General features: G+C 40.7%; 1 non-coding gene across 1 annotated transcript; it reads right to left on the bottom strand.

The window, feature by feature from the left end:
• Nucleotides 1–6759: 6759 nt before the first annotated feature.
• On the bottom strand, nt 6760–6831 carry trnaa-agc (transfer RNA alanine (anticodon AGC)). The gene has a single exon. It is a non-coding gene; the product is annotated as a tRNA-Ala (tRNA).
• Nucleotides 6832–8901: the final 2070 nt, after the last annotated feature.

The raw sequence follows: 8901 nt of genomic DNA, 5'->3' as shown, positions 1-8901 counted from the left end.
CAATATTTTGAGGTTCGTAGCAACTTTTACTACATTACTGTCGCATTATTTTGAGGTTCGTAGCAACTCTTACTACATGACTGTCAGCATCACTTTGAGGTTATTCGAAACTTTCACTACATTACTGTTAGCATAATTTTGAGATCATTAGCAATTCTTCTGACATCACTGTCGCATTATTTTGAGGTTCGTAGCAACTTTCATTGCATTACTGTTGCATTATTTAAAGGTTCGTAGCAACAATAACCACATGACTGTCAGCAATACTTTGAGGTTTTTTGAAACTTTCACTCCATTACTGTAAGCAAAATTTTGAGTTCATTAGCAATTCTTACTCCATTACTGTCACATCATTTTGAGATGATTAGCAATTCTTCCGACATCACTGTAGCATTATTTTGAGGTTTTTAGCAAGTTTTACTACATCACTGTCGCATTATTTTGAGGTTCGTATTAACTCTTACTACATGACTTTCAGCATCACTTTGAGTTTATTGAAACTTTCACTACATTACTGTTAGCATCATTTTGAGTTCATTAGCAATTCTTCCGACATCACTGTCGCATTATTTTGAGGTTAGTAGCAACTCTTACTACATTACTGTAAGCATCGCTGAGTTTATTATCAACTACCACTACGTTACTGTTAGCATCATTTTGAGGTTATTAGCAACACTTACTACATTACTGTCAGCATCATTTTTAGGTTACTTGCAACTCTAACCACGACTGTCAGCATCACTTTGAGGTTATTGAAACTTTCACTACATTACTGTTAGCATCATTTTGCGTTTGTTAGCAATTCTTTCGACATCACTGTCGCATCATTTTGAGATCTTTAGCAATTCTTCCGACATCACTGTCGCATCATTTTGAGGTTCGTAGCAACTCTTCCTAATGACTGTCACCATCACTTTGAGGTTATTCGAAACACCTACTACATGACTGTAAGCATCACTGAGTTGATTAGCAACTATCACTACATTACTGTTAGCATCATCTTGAGTTCATTCGCAATTCTTCCGACATCACTGTCGCAATATTTTGAGGTTCGTAGCAACTTTTACTACATTACTTTCGCATTATTTTGAGGTTTGTAGCAACACTTACTACATGACTGTCAGCATCACTTTGAGGTTATTCGAAAGTTTCACTCCATTACTGTTAGCATCATTTTGAGTTCATTAGCAATTCTTACTACATCACTGTCGCATCATTTTGAGATCATTAGCATTTCTTCCGACATCACTGTCGCATTATTTTGAGGTTCGTAGCAACTCTTAGTACAAATCTGTCAGCATCACTTTGAGGTTATTCGAAACGTTCACCCCATTACTGTTAGCATCATTTTGAGTTCATGAGCATTTCTTTCTAAATCACTGTCGCATCATTTTGAGATCTTTAGCAATTCTTCTGACATCACTGTCGCATTATTTTGAGGTTCGTAGCAACTCTTACTACATGACTGTCAGCATCACTTTGAGGTTATTCGAAACTCTTACTACATTACTGTAAGCATCACTGAGTTGATTAGCAACTATCACTACATTACTGTTAGCATCATTTTAAGTTCATTAGCAATTCTTCCGACATCACTGTCGCAATATTTTGAGGTTCGTAGCGACTTTTACTACATTACTGTCGCATTATATTGAGGTCCGTAGCAACTCTTACTACATGACTGTCAGCATCACTTTGAGCTTATTCGAAACTCTTACTCCATTACTGTAAGCATCACTGAGTTGATTAGCAACTATCACTCCATTACTGTTAGTATCATTTTGAGTTCATTAGCAATTCTTACTAAATCACTGTAGCATCATTTTGAGATCATTAGCAATTCTTCTGACATCACTGTCACATTTTTTTGAGGTTCGTAGCAACTCTTACTACATTATTGTTGCATTATTTTAAGGTTCGTAGCAACTCCTACTTCATTACTGTAGCATCATTTTGAGGTTCGTAGCAACTCTCACTACATCACTGGAGCATCATTTTGAGGTTTTTTGCAACTCTTACTACATCACTGTAGCATCATTTTTAGGTTTCTTGCAACTTAATACATTACTGTAGCATCATATTGAGGATCGTAGCAACTCTCACTACATTACTGTAGTATCATTTTGAGGTTCGTAACAACTCTAACTACATTACTGTCAGCATCATTTTGAGATTTTTAGCAACTTTTACTACATTACTGTAGCATCATTTTGAGGATAGTAGCAAATCTCACTTCATCACTGTAGCATCATTTTGAGGTTTTTAGAAACCTAATAAATTACTGTAGCATCATTTTGAGGATCGTAGCAACTCTCACCACATCACTTTAGCATCATTTTGACATTTTTAGCAACTCCTACTCTATTACTGTAGCATCATTTTGAGGTTCGTAGAAACTCTCACTACAATACTGTAGCATCATTTCTTAGGTACGTAGCAATTCTTATTACATCACTGGAGCATCATTTCTTAGATTAGTAGCAACTCTCATTACATCACTGCAGCATCATTTTGTGATTCGTAGCAACTCTCACTACATTACTGTCAGCATCATTTTGATGTTTTTAGCAACTCTTACTACATCACTGTAGCATCATTTTGAGGTTCTTCACAACTCTCACTACGTTACTGTCAGCATCATTTTGAGGTTTTTAGCAACTCTCACTACATCACTGGAGCATCATTTTGAGGTCCGTAGCAACTCTCACCACATCACTGTCGCATCATTTGGAGTTTTTTAAGAAACTCTCACCACATCACTGTCGCATCATTTTGAGATTTTAAGCAACTCTTACTGCATCACTGGAGCATCATTTTTAGGTTCGTAGCAATTCTCACTACATCACTGTCAGCATCATTTTTAGCATAGTAGCAACTCTCACTACATCACTGCAGCATAATTTCTTAGGTTTTTAGCAACTTTCATTACATCATTTTAGCATCATTTGGAAATATGTAGCAACTCTCATGACATCACTGTAGCATCATTTAGAGGTTTCTTGCAACTCTCACTACATCACTGTAGCATCATTTTGAGGTTTTAAGCAACCCTCATTACATCACTTTAGCATCATTTTTAGTTTAATAGCAACTCTCACGACATCATTATAAGCATCATTTTGAGGTTAGTTGCAACTCTCGCTACATTACTGTCAGCATCATTTTGAGATTTTTAGCAACTCTCACTCCATCACTGTATCATCATTTTGAGGTTTTAAGCAACTCACCACATCACTGTAGCATCATTTTGAGGTTTTTAGCAACTCTTATTACATCACTTTAGCATCATTTTGATGTTAGTAGCAACTGTAATTACATCATAGTCAGCATCATTTTGAGGTTCGTAGCAACTCTCACCACATTACTGTTGTATCATTTCTTAGGTTAGTAGCAACTCTCACCACATCACTGTCGCTTCATTTCTTAGGTTATTAGAAACTGTCATTGCATCACTGTAGCATCATTTTGAGATTAGTAGCAACTCTCACCACATCACTGTAGCCTTATTTTGAGATTTTTAGCAACTCTCACTACATCACTGACAGCATCATTTTTAGGATCGTAGCAACTCTCATTACATCACTGTAGCATCATTTCTTAGTTGAGAAGAAACTCTCATTACATCACTGTAGCATCATTTTGAGGTTTGTAGCAACTCTCACTACATCACTGGAGCATCATTTTATCCTTGAGATTGGGGACCAATAATTTTATTGTCCATTTTGGGGACATGTACTGTACACACACACACAGATTTATGAAAGTCACTTTCAGGTGCCTGAAATTCCTTTGGGGACTAAAGTCTAGAAAAGTAATTTGAACATTTGTGTGTACTTTGTTTTGTGATGATAAGATTTACACCGACCAAGTCAGCCATATTGGCACCACAATCCAATTGGCATGTCAATAAACATCACCCAATAAACCAAGGTCTTCTGTCTAAATGTATGTCACTGAAACATACTGTATTGTATTGCCTCACACTTACAGCATACAAGGATGCATGGCGTGGGTGGAACTGCCTGAATCTCTTCTGCAATGGAAGTTTGGTCAACCGTGTGGAACATTCCTGCACGATCCCCTTTGAGTGGGAAAGTAGCATCAACACAGCACCACGTGGTCCACCAGCAGCTTGGATTTCTGCTCCTTGTCTTGTAGTTCCACTTGACTTCTCCAAGGGAAGAGACTGCAAATAGTCAAGAACTCTGGGAAATTTGGTGGCTGTGGCCTCCTCAAATTCCACATTGATGTGGACACCAGTTCAAAGTTTGAAGTGCAGTTATCAACTCTGCACTGAAGTTGTTTCGTTAAAGGATAAATGATTTCCATTGTCCAATGATTTTTTTACATTCCAATCCTCTAAAGTGATGGACTGATACTGTAAATATGCAGAAATTCTCTATTGTTCAAAGTACAGATTCTGTGTTTATACATTGTTGTAGTTTTTATACTTGGAGAAACCAGAATCTAACAGGAAATCACTGTAGAAAGTTGGCTCAGTTTCATAAAGTAACAACTAAATAGCTTCAATTGACAGCGATTGACCTTAAACTTGGCTATTTTGATGGACTATGCTTGCTTTTCCACTGTCAAATGAACTTTTTAATGGGAAATTCCTGCTCATAGACTGGTTTGTTTCATAAATGAACCAGTAAGAGCCCTGAACTTAGAGAAGAACCTGAAAGGTCCTTGTTCTTCATGTGTTTTTCCATGATGGGCCTGTTTTCCTGCAGTTGAATGCACATTTATCAACACTAAATGGACTGTAATTTAATGAGTTGGGACTGTGAAACCTGCTGTGTATTTTTACAGTTTATTCCATGTAATTTTGTGGAACAGTTCATTACTGTAATTTGACGGTATTCGTCTGGAAACTCTGCTGCCAGACTTTTTACTGTTTTTTTATAGTTTTTTTTCTTGACAGTGTACACAGAGGTCTGGTGGTTGAGCCGGGGCATTTTTACAAGCTGCTACCCGCATTTCTTCATTCAAAAGACAAAACGGTCCCAGAGCTGATTGACCCAGAATGGAAATGGCACCTCGCATTTTGTGTTTGTGTCCCACAACATTGTCTGGCAGACAGTTGACCTGTCAATCACACACAGAGTCCCGCCCCCACACAGCTGAGAAACGCAGCTCTGAGCAGCTGCCCCAGTCACACAGAAGATAGACGCGTTTCCTGGTTGGCGAGTGCAGACACAACTTCTCTGAGTGCAGGATTCACTTCTCTCATTGCTGTTTGTTCACTGTTGAGGTTTTATTCCTCCACCAACCTGCTTCTGTCTGGAAAGAAACAAATAACTGGAGTGCTGCACATCAAAAGACGTGGAGTTTGGACACGGACGAATGAAGTTTGGCTTTTTGTTTCTTCCATCAGATCAGAGCTGATAGGAAAAACAATCAGGTGGTTTTATTAAACCAGCAGTGAGCTGGACTTCAGCCCAGGTCCACAGTCCCACTGTCAGTTCACTTCAACATGAACCAATAAAATCCAACCCTCTCCTGGCCTGGAAATAAATAACAATTACATAACAATAACTCCTTTATTTCTCTCCTGTTCAGGTCCAGTTGGACTCATTTATCTCTGTATGGTAGGATTTCACTTCATGAGTTCAGAAGCATCTTCACATGAGACGCTGGTTCCTCACATTGATTGATCGTTGAATTCTGTCTTTGATCTCTGAATTCTGTCTTTGATCTCTGAATTCTGTGTTTGATGTCTGAATTCTATGTGTGATGTCGGAATTCTGTGTTTGATCTCTGGGTTCTGAGCATTGATCTCCTGCTTCAGTCTTTGATCTCTGACTGATTCTAAACTCATCAAAGGATCACATCAGCATCTTGGTCCAGACTCCAGATGGTGGTTTTACCAAGTGCACCATAGTCCTTGTTGCTGTCTGCTGTTGGGTCACAGCAAAGTAAGGAAACAGCCTGACGGTCCTCAGGAGGAAATTCAACAGCCTCCAAAGATGGAGGTGAATCTAGACCTGCTCATGTTGGCTGTCCTTGATGAACTTGGGCGGTACTGTGGTGCTGGGATGAGGTCATGGAGCTGATCTGGGAGCAGTCCTGATGTTAAATGCTGTGATGAAGGACAGTGTGGAGGCAAAATAGACAAAATGTGTCAACATCAAATAAAATTGTAAACCTGTTTGAAGTCTTATTTTGTGTCTGATGGCCATTTTTGAAATCACTAATGATTTTTTGACTGAACGTCCTGGATCCTGTGGTGCCTGATGAGGAGACAACTTGAGTACAGAGTTGGAGAAGAGGGTTTTTGGAGGGGAGATGATTTTTGCAGTGCTACAAGTCAATAAAATGTCATCATGTTTCAAAATGTCCTCACTAAGATGGTTATTAATTCCTCATTCTCAGCTGCTACAGCCTTTAAAGAAACCCTTTGACTGGTGGATCTAACAAAGATCAGATGTTGTCTCCTCTAGAACATCAACAGCTTAACGTTGTGGGCAGGACTCCTACCTGAGCAGGGAGACCCCAATGGATTTCTAGTCCTGATAGGGAGAGGGAGCCTCCTGGGTCACGGAGTGGGGAACCTGATAGGGAGTGGGACGATCCGCCCATTGTGGGTGATTGACAGGGCAGGTTTGATCTATGTTTTCATTTTCAAAAGTAATTTTGAACATTTGTGGAAAGTTCGCCCACCTTGAACATGTAGAAGATGTCTTCTGATCGTGAATTGACTGTTGTCACATTTAAGGATCACTTTAGCTGACAAGATGAAGGCTACAAAGGACCAGCTGGAGATGCCGGGGATTGAACCCAGGGCCTCATACATGCTCAGCATGCGCTCTACCACTGAGCTACATCCCCTCTGGTAGAGTCACTGTTTAACTGGTGAATGAATTTCCAGTTGATTTTAGGAAACCTAGAAGTTCCTCAGGTGCCATCAATCTTAAGTCACTCCTTCACTTTATGTGTGGTTCAAAGTCAGTGGTTTCATCAGAGCTCAACAACAGAACAAGCTGAAGTCTTCTGGAGAACGAGGGCACCGATCCCACCACCTCTCACATGCTAAGCTAGCGCTCTACCATTGAGCTCCTTCCTCTGCTCAGCAACATAACAGATAATGCAGGTTGACCTTCAGGCTGCTGGGAGGTCAACACCTGAAATATTTCCAGGATTCTGTTGTGTTGGTAGAAACAGTTTGAGGGAAGGAAACCCTCAAACATGATGATGTCATTATTGAAGGCTTCACTGCTCCTAACCTTTGCTTGTTCTTCTGGGGTTGTGAGAGGTTCTGAGTGATGAATGGAAACTGAAGGTTTAGGCATCAGTTCAAAGTAGCAGGAGCTTAAGGGGACATTTCAGATTTGTTGAAGTTGAGTCCTACTGCCTTCTTGTTCATGACGATGGTGATGTCAGAGTTCTTGCTCAGAACGATCCATGCTGTTCCTCCTATTAGTTCTGGAAAGTTGGAGCAAAACGTCATGCAGGGTCACAGGGTCACGTGTTTTGTGTTATCAGCAGATTTAATCTATAAAGTGAGTGACGTGTGGTGTGTTTGTCAGGAGCTTAAAGACCAAAGTTGTTGATGCACAAGAGAAGTACACACGTCAAAGCTGCTTCATTTTAATGAGTGAAACTGAAAATTGAGAAGAGTGACAACAAAAATGGAGACAAGAAGTCTTCTTCAAAACACACACACACACTCACACACTCACATAGTCATATACGTGCAGTCAAATGCCAGTAAATTCTGAGTATTTTTGAATCCATTTTCATTTCATTCTTCTCTTTATGTTGCCCCCTGCTGGACAAAAGGTTTAAGGTTAATGTGGAAAAAAAGCAGACAATAAATACGACTATTATTGAAATGCCGGCGACTTCATTCGATCTGAAAGTTCATTGTTGACCAAACAGACACTGATACAACAGGCTTAAAGTCTACCTCCATCGGCTAAAGATGCCCCTGGATCATAAAGCACAGCTCGACTGCTGGCTAACATGCAGGCGTGGGCCCATCACTGAAATCAGCAGTCATGAAAAACTGTGCTAGGCCTCCAGACCCAAGGTTGAAGAGGTTTGAAAACTGGACCCAGGAGAATTTTAACTGAAAACCCCTGCTCTGGAGGATCTGAGGGATGCATGACTGCCCTCTGTTGACCCGTTTAATACAGGAATATCTGAGAAGTACTGAGGACGGCAAAGGGTGCTGATTGGCCAGCAGCCCCACACAGGTCAAAGGTCACCCCCACGGCGGACCAGTTTATTATGATAGTCACGACACCATCCGTTACAGTTGGGTTGGGTTCAGGCTCTTCAGCGCTTCTTATTTTTCCATGAGCTCCTCCAGCTGCTGGTCCGTCTCTCCCCTTTTCTTTCTCTTCTGCTTACTTTTTTGTTTCTTTGTTCTTTAACTTTAAACAGAACTTCTCCTCTCCCCCTTTTCACGGTCACAATACTGTTGACCTCCCGTGAGCCTTGAATCTCCATCCTGACCAGTGGAGAGAAACCACCTTGTGCCTGAGAAGAGCATCGCGGATCCCAGTGGGAGCCACGGTCGTTGAGATGGAGGCTTGGTAGGCCGTCCCCCCACCAGGTCGTTGGAGAGGTTCCGTACATTGATGAGAACAATCCAGCTGAGAACGTAAGCAGGTCCTGTTGGTTGTCGTGCTGTCACAGTAACAAAGACCAGTGCTGCATCTGTTCAGGCCTCAACTCCTGTCTCACTGCCAGCTCCACCTGACTCCTCAGACTCTGCTCAACCTCCATTCAGGAGTTTTCTTTGTTTGGAGGTCACTGACCCTTCATCCTGAACACCTTCTCACCTGCTACCTTTGCCGTCCACTTGAGTCTCAGATAAATCTTATGATTCATGTCTGATCCTCCATGTGCCTTCATTGCTTTACTGGTATTATTCCTCTGTCTTACGTGCTTCCT

The sequence above is a fragment of the Aulostomus chinensis genome, chromosome 1, assembly GCF_037954235.1.
Source record: "Aulostomus chinensis isolate RoL2024-O1b breed Wild chromosome 1, RoL_Achi_v1.0, whole genome shotgun sequence".
NCBI lineage: Eukaryota > Metazoa > Chordata > Actinopteri > Syngnathiformes > Aulostomidae > Aulostomus > Aulostomus chinensis.
This window is presented reverse-complemented; position numbering and strand designations above follow the sequence as displayed.